The 8857-nt window shown below is 36.3% G+C and overlaps 1 pseudogene; it reads right to left on the bottom strand.

Annotated features, from left to right (window-relative positions):
- Positions 1 to 144: 144 nt before the first annotated feature.
- Positions 145 to 7111, bottom strand: LOC120180451 (annotated as a pseudogene).
- Between the last annotated feature and the right edge of the window lie 1746 nt (positions 7112 to 8857).

The following is an 8857-nucleotide window of genomic DNA, read 5'->3' as shown; positions in this document are numbered from 1 at the left end:
TACTTACATACGAGCATATCTTATGCACTATATTGTTTGTAGAATTGTGAGAACTTTGTGATGTTTGTGAACATTTGATTTTGATTATATATTTCCATTACTCCGTGAAGCTTTTGACGTCAGACTTGCAATGATACATTCTGGATAAAAACTACACCATTTATTATCTTAGAGATTACAAATGACTTTATCAAATCAATACCTTCTAACCCACAAAACTCACAAAAGTATATAAAGAATCAAAATGAAGGTAAACTCAACACCAACAAACAGGATCACAGTTTATATATGTATCTACAAGCACCTTCTTCCTCATCTTTACATCATATTTGAGGGCGGTTATGTTGAATCGAGGAATGTTATCTTCATATTCGACCAAAAACGCAGCCAATTTATGCAATTTTCACACCGTCTTCAATGAACAAGGGGCATCTAATCTCTCAGCTCTGTTTCTTTTTTCTTCTTTTATTGTATTTTTAGTCACAGTTCAACCCACACACTTCTAGAACAATGCCTCCTTTCGATATAAATGGGTTGACTCGAGCCCATAAAAGAGAGAAAATCGATGCTAAAAGTATTGACCAAACCACAATAATGGTGGGAAGCCTGTCTTGTTTCCCCATCAACCCCTTGAGGAAGGGGTAAAGATGAACGATGACCCATAATGCAAAGAACAGTCTACCGAATAGAGGTCCCCACGAATCATATCCGTTTGATATGGCATCTGAAATCCCAACTATGACTCCGATTATGTTGATGATCAACAATGTCATGGGAGGAATCAACAAAGATGTCCACTTGAATATGTACAGCTCGGAAAATTCCCCGTCATCTCCTCCTTTCGATGTAACAGTGAAGTTTGTGTTAACTCCTGCTAAAACCTTAAGCAGGCCCTGGAAAAGAGCAAATAAGTGTGATGAGACACCACCGATCACCCAGAACTGCTCATTTCTCCACCAGTCATGTATTCCAACACCTCCCCACTGCATTTCTAGGATACTGGTCACAGCTATGATTATGAAGAGAGACATGAAAAGGAGACTGGCATAATTACTAATCTGCAAATAGAAATATCAGTATTAGCTGAAATCCTGACAAAGCCAGATAAAATGCAGCATCCAGATTTTGTAATTCCCTCGGCATATTGAAGGATACTTTGACGGTATTATAGTTAGAGCCAGAATAGGGGCATTGTTCATATAGATTGCATAGGACAAGGCTTATTATTAGTAAGCTTCAGAACTACATGAAATTCATCACTAGAAGGATTTTAGTACCACAAGTTCACCAGCTGGAGATGATTAATGATTATAATTACAGAATCAGATCATGTTCTAATGATGCTCCATTCTATTCTTAATCACTGTTGAAAAACTAAGATGGACTTCAGTCAGGTCTCGGATCTGTTCATAGAAAAGAAGGAACGAATATTGTAATAACTAGTAACAACTACAAAATCTATTGCTTGCCATCTAAACACCCCATTACTTATATATATATATATATATATATATATATAAAAGAGAAATATATTGCTTGCCATCAGACAGGTCTGGGTACTCTTTTCCTCCTTCCGTTGTCCGACATCGAGTTTAGGCTGTGTGTTCGTTATGAAGTGGGTTTTTAATGAGACCCCATTACTTCTTAAAAAAAAACTACAAAATCTATTGCTAGCCATTTAAACACCATCATATGACTTTTGCTACAATGCTGAGTGTTGACAATGACCAGTCATACTATCACCTACAAACAGTTTGAAAATGACTAATCCTAACTGATTGTTTTTAACTAATTGATCTCAAAATAATTATTTAGTACGCACGTTAGAAAGATATGCTACTCAGAAATTCAGAATTACCTCAGGGACAATGAACTTTCCAGTAAGGAGACAGATAGCCGGCAGTATACAATACACGAGCAGTGGAATTGATGTCAAAGGGTACACAACAGAAGCAATATACGAAAAGCGCTCCAAGGGTTTCAATCCACAACCATACCCGTACCATAATGGGCAATGCCTGCTCAAGAAATTTCAACAGAGCCCAGAGCCCAACGTAAAACCTGGTGCAGACGATCTGAGAGGTTAATGGGAGCTGAACCTTTAAATGCAGGCCTTTTCGGCATGCAGTACACTGATCGCCAGCCATGGCAGTGCATCTTGAAGCCTGTTAATATATCCTCAGTAACAGAGCCATAAATCCATCCCACCTGGATGATGATAGGAATTGATGAGCCTCATTATCAAAATTCAATAACAAAAAAAAAAACTTCACAAGATACGATTAATTTATCAAGTTCAGGACACTTTCGACGTACTTCCTTCCCCCAATCTGTTTTATCTTCATAACCACAGCTGATGACATGAATTGCTTCTTTCAAGAGTGATGCAGTGGTTGCTCCCTTCGGGATTCCCCCATCCTCCATAAGTGTTGAAGCAATGAAAACAGGTGACTGACCAAATTTCTTCTCGAATTTGATTTGTGGCATAAGGGAAAACTTCTCATTATCTATACCTGCAACATAGATGATGGCACTATAAGGCTCTAAAATAATCTTAACTTTAACCAAGAGCCACGACACCACCTATCCTAACAACAAAATAGTGGAATAATTCTAGGTTTGCGGCAATATAATTGTAAATATGGAAGACCAAACTTTGATGTGAACAAAATGTCTGAAGAAGAATATTGCAAGATTTCGCAGATGCATACTGGAAGCGAATGAAGAAAAATAATTACCTTCAATTCCCTCCTCAATATTTTCTAGAGCATGTATGTGCTTTGGAACCTCATTTTTCTTCTTTTCAATGGATTTTGATTTTCTATTCTTCTTTTTAGATCGGAAGCAGCAGCAGCAGCACCACCATTTTGGCAAACAATTGCATGTTCTTCTTGGAGGCTTTTTCTTGACAGGGGCATCATATCCGTAGAGTGCCTGCCTCCTGAAGACGCATCCAGTTCCAACATAAATAGGTCCTTGAATCCCATCCAGGCCTTTCATGTTGATCTGTTTTTTTATTAAAAAAAATGATGTCATCTTCTCCTCTTACGAAGAAACGTGCCCGCAAAATTAAAGTTTGATGAATCATACATACATCAAAAAAGACAACATTTCGGTTTGAGTATCTATCATGTCGGTCAATGCCATCGAATCTTTGAGGAAACTGGACATAGCAGATTTTTTTGCCCGAAATAGGGTCCATCATGAAGCACATGGCTTCACGAAGAGCCTTGCTGTTGTTTATGTAGTGATCACAATCAACATTCAATAGAAAAGGAGCATTGGAGATGACGGCAGAAACACGAACCTTCATAAATCAACCAAAAATTAATACAATCAGATAAAACCAGACAACAGAAAGATCGGCATGCCAAGCTGAGACTGTTGTGATTGCACAGCTGCATGCTAGAGATAGAGAGAAAGAGGGGTATACCAGAGCATTCATGGCCCCAGCTTTCTTGTGGTGATCAAATCCTGGTCTCTTTTCACGAGAAACATAAATTAGACGAGGTAATTCATTCCCTTCAAGATCACGAACACCATCATGACCAAGGAAAACCTAAAACAAAGAATACCAAATGTGAAAACCTAAAACAAAGAATACCAAATGTTTACCATGTTAATGAATACTGCAAATAATATGGGGGCTGGATAGCATCTGAACCAAATGCCAAACAGCATTAACGAATAACAGCTCACCTGGATCATTCCAGGATGGTCCCTGACATTGTTACCGGGCCATGGAGTTCCATCCTGCATTGTCCAACCATCTTCTGGAACCTTTTGTGCCATTGCAACCAAGCCATTTATTCTAACTTTGAACTCTTCATATTCCCTCTGTATCAACAAAGGAGAAACACCAAATATGAAACATTATGTCTTAAAACCATTGGAATACGAGTTAAGAACAAAAATGCTAGCCATAAGAATAAAGAAATAGCAATTATGTAAGTTGATATTTTCTTTTCTGGATACATATAAATAAACTCTCTTCCTGCTAAAGTTTTATGCTCAAGTAATGAGATCTCTTGGTTGACACTTGGTTCTTTCATGCAGGTAAGCTAGTCAAATGGAATATACTTAGCCGCAGCAAACATATCAATATCAGGAAAAAATGTTACAAACCTTCATGGCCCGGCGTTCCCTAACAAATGTTGGATCTACTTTATCTCTCAAATAGTCTACTTTCTGAGCAAAATACCATTCTGGAGCTCGAGGTTCAATACTGAACTTCTTACAAAACGGTACCCATTTTCTTGCAAATTCAGATGTCTCAGATAGAGCCTCAAACGTGAGCATGGCAGCACCATCATCAGAGACATAGCAGGCTACTTTATCAACTGGATAATCTACAGCAAGGATAGACAAAACCGTATTTGCAGTGATAAGCGGTGGCTCCTTCATTGGATCAACTGTACTCACAAATACGTCTACAGGTGCTAGCTCAGATGGCTTTCCTTCTTTCTCATACCTTAAAAAGGGGGAGAAAAACCGATAATATAAATAAAATTTATAATAGCTAAAACTGAATTCCCTCTCTGATATGCACACGAGTTTAGTGTGAGTACAAAGGCAAGGAGAAAGGAATTGAGATGCAATGAAAAAACGAGTGGGGAAGGGAAGAGGATAAAGGAAGATGAAATCACCTCAATGATAAACGATCGAGGTATGTTTCCCTTTCAATTGGGTACCATTTCGGGAATTGATCCAATATCCATGATACAGCAAACCATATTTCACAAATGACTGAAATAAGCCAGAGAACAAAAGCATCATTCACGGGATGCAGAATTCTGTAGTGAAAAAACAACACCAGGATCGCAAGCCGGAGTAGGATTATTATTCTGTACGGATTTATCTTGCTAGAGGGTATTGGTAGTTTCCTTGAAAGTGGCTGCCTGCCTTCATCCATCCTATAATAACACATAAATGTACTTTTTTTAGTCGTGAACATGAAAAAGGTGTTAATGAATCCATAAAAGTTAGCCTACAATGTATGATTCAGAGACCTGAAACAGTATGAAAAAACTTTTCCAACATAGAAAATGGTGCATTCATTTGCTCACAACATGGAAGTAACATATATGCAAAAGGATATGAACTATAGAGCTGACAAAAATAAAATAATGCAATCATATAAAATGAAAATTGTCACTCATTAGAAAAGAAAGCAAGTAAAAATTATTGGCCGTAGAGAAAGCAACAATTATGCTTATGTCATAAACCATAAATACCCTTAACGATTAGCAACTCAGGTTCTAACTGAAGCAGCCAGGTCTTCTTCTAAATCATTTGACAATTTCTATATGGTTTCAATCCAAAAAAGGACAAGGAACCTACTAAACAAACAGTTGCAAGAACAAGCTTCTAGACTTAAACACGCTCAGACAACCAAAAAGAATTTCAGAGAGTAAATGCACGTACATCGGTAAGTCAGAACCCTCAGACTCATCTCCATTATTTCCTTCATGGTTAACCACCTGGAGTTTATCATTCTGTTTATTCTTCCAATCATCCATTCTTTTCTTCCATGCAACAGTTCCAATCCCATATACTGCCAAATCTTTTTTAGGATCCATTGGTCTGGGTGGTACTATGACATCAGCAACACAAACCATGTTAAACGCTAAAAATAGAATGATGTTTAACAGACATTTAGAAGTACTTCAATTATTCATTCGAAATTAAATTACAAGTTCTCATAAAATTCTACCAATCATATGAAATAACTCACAAGTCATGGAAGGATCAGGTGTTGGCATTGGATGGACACGTTTTCCACGACTCATAAAGGGAGGAACGATTAGAGCATGCTTATCTAAGGAAATCCCGAAATCCTTCATCAATTATGAATCAGATGTCAGCCACCAATGTATAGCAAAATCAGATGAACATTTTTTTTTATTGTAAAACCAATTCACCTCTTGGCCGTATGTCAGGAGGGGAACCTCTGAAGCAACAGATGAAGCATCGAACTCTGCCGGGGTGCTTATCCCTGAAACATGAGGTCGGGATCCTTGATTGATATTGTATCGAGCAGAGAGCATGGCTGCAGCAATATGGTGAGGATCTCTCCTATCATGGCTCGCAATATCAAACTCATTCTCCAAATCATCATCGTCATCCTCTTCCTCATCCCCTTCCACACGGGGGCAAGCTGAAATAATATAAGGTCACATTGTTAGCTTAATTTCTAAAAGACAAAGTATTACTAAGTCACTCTCTAATGGGGTTTTACTGAAACATCAACTTAACAAGGCTCACCTTTAAGGCGCTTGTATCTGGTTTTGCATTGAGGGCATGCTTGATTGCCCTCCCTTCTTTCGTATTCGTAGCAAGGCCTGCATACTGGGAATGCACACTCATTGCAGGCAACAAATGGCTCCCCATCAACGGTAAGCTCTATCTCATCACCACAGATCTGGCAAATCTGCCCACTTAACTCTTTAACAGATGTCACCTGCAAGTCATAGTTGCACAATTAACAATGTTAACTGCCAGCAGATCATAAAAACTGCTTTTCAAAATACCAGACAGAAAGACTTCAGGTTACCCAAAATCCCAAGTGACAAACTTTTCTAATAGACTAAATAACAAAATTTTATGCAAATCCAGAGTTGATAATTGATTGAATTGGATGCATCTATCAGCTGAGATCTACAGGGTACAGAAGAATTTCCTGAGTTTGGGACAACAAGGAATGTTTACTGAACAGTATATAAACATCATACAAAAATAAAAACACACACACACCAAGAAAATGGAGCTGTAAAAAAAGGTTTAAAAAGCAATAAACTTTGAGGGGACTTACTCTTGCAATCTCATCAGCATTGATGAGAACAAACTCATTCCTGTTGTGAGAACCAGCAATGAGTCTTCCTTTGGTGTCCATCTAGTTCCCAAACCCCAAAAACAACAGGCTGAGATTAAATAAAAGCTTTAAAAGCAAGAGAAACCCACTTCAATGGAGCTATGTATCTCTCTCCTTCATCAGTAAAACTCATAAAGATCCAAACTTTACCCCCCCCCCGGTTCTCTCTATTTCTCTCGGGCACCAATTACAATGAAGAAGAAACTCACATTATAGAATGCGCAAAAAAAAACACAGCTTTTAGTGAGAGAGAGAGAATCAGAGAAAGGTAGGGAACCAAATATAGAAATACAGCTAGAAATAAACTATGATGTCAATTATTATAGAATAATATTAAATAAATAAAAAAAAGAAATAGTAGTCTCTTTTGTTTTTGTGCGACTGTTTTTTTTATCGATTGATTCTTTCCTTGACAGACAGGGAGACCCAATTTTGCCAGCAAATGTGCCTCTCTGTTACAAATAAAAATAAATAAACAAAAGGTTAGACCTTTGGAGAATTGATCTGGGACACGATCAAATGACTGTTTACTGAGAAAATTCAACGCTAAACACACACTTCAGTCATGATTTCAGCTCAATTTACTGTAAAGCGGAAGGCTTTAGATACTTCCCATACGTAAAGTTGCTCAACCGTAAAAAGAAAAAAATATCTCTTACAATGGTACTTATAATTGTGGGGTTTGAAGTTGGATCCATATTTTCTGGGGGTGGTGGAGATGGTGGGGCCAAGGGCGTTGCCCCCACCGTGCCACGATGACGATGGGGTTTGACGTGATAAAGGGTATCCTTGTAATTTAAGATTTTTTTGGATTTTGATGAGCAATTGTTTGGATTGTGTGGAATGAGAAATGTTTCGACTTCTTTTGTGAAGAAAATGTAAATTAAAAGGAAAGAGATGTGGAATTGGACGATCCGTTAGCGGGAAGCGCCAGTCGATACACACAAATTTGGGGGTAAAATGAAATGAAATACTTCGGGATTTCACCAAATTGGCTTAGGTCTTAAGGTTTATATCTGTTTTGATTTGAACAGCCTCTTCATTGTTGGTGGTCAGATCATTCTTCATTCTTTTTTTTTAAAAACAATTATCATGATTTCTATATAAAAAAATATTACAAAATTAACAATATTTAATAAAAAAGTTTTGAAAATTAACAATCACGGTTAACCTCTAAAAGGATTATAACAAACTATTTTATTTATCAATTTAATTATATCTATTATAATAATAATAATTGTAAATATATATTCAATACCCGAATTTGATATATTCTTCTAAGTGTATATTTTAAAAAATTATTTTTAAATTGATACTTGAATTAACATATCCTCTTCTAACAAAAGAAACCTTAACGTGGAGTTCATTGAAAAATTCCCTAAATCTATATGAAGAAAAAGAATATCGCACAACAAAAACAAACAACACCTAGGTCTAATATCCAACCAGCGGAACTCCAAATGGACACTACAATTATTACTCGTACTCCAAAATTTAATGTCATCCATCGTAATTCATTTATTTTATTGAAAAGTGATAAAACTTAATTAAGTTACCCATATCATCTAATAGGAAGATATATATGTAAATCGAATCTTGAACTATATTATAAATGTGTCCTAAAATGTCAACTGAAAATACGAGAATTATTGATTTAATATTTAATTTAAATTCATCATGTCAACAATCCGTAAAATATATAGTTCAAATTTTTTAATTGACACATTCCTTTTCTCTTAAGTTGTTAATAAAATTCTCTTCCTCTCCCCTTAGATAAAAATTGTAAAACAAATTGAATCATCGAGTGATCTTAATGGCAAAATAGAATATTGATTAAATTTTTTAATATATATTATCTTTTAATTATCTTCAACTATTCAATATATATATATATCGTTTATAAAATTATTAGTATTACGAATCAACTAAAAAGTATAAGCAAGGCATAAGTCCTCATAAATGACCCAAAAATAATGAGAGAATCTC

The sequence above is a fragment of the Hibiscus syriacus genome, unplaced genomic scaffold (genome assembly GCF_006381635.1).
Source record: "Hibiscus syriacus cultivar Baekdansim isolate YM2019G1 unplaced genomic scaffold, ASM638163v2 tig00112496_pilon, whole genome shotgun sequence".
NCBI classification, from domain to species: Eukaryota; Viridiplantae; Streptophyta; class Magnoliopsida; order Malvales; family Malvaceae; genus Hibiscus; species Hibiscus syriacus.
Note: the sequence above shows the minus strand (reverse complement) of the source record. Positions and strands in the feature narration are given on the sequence as shown.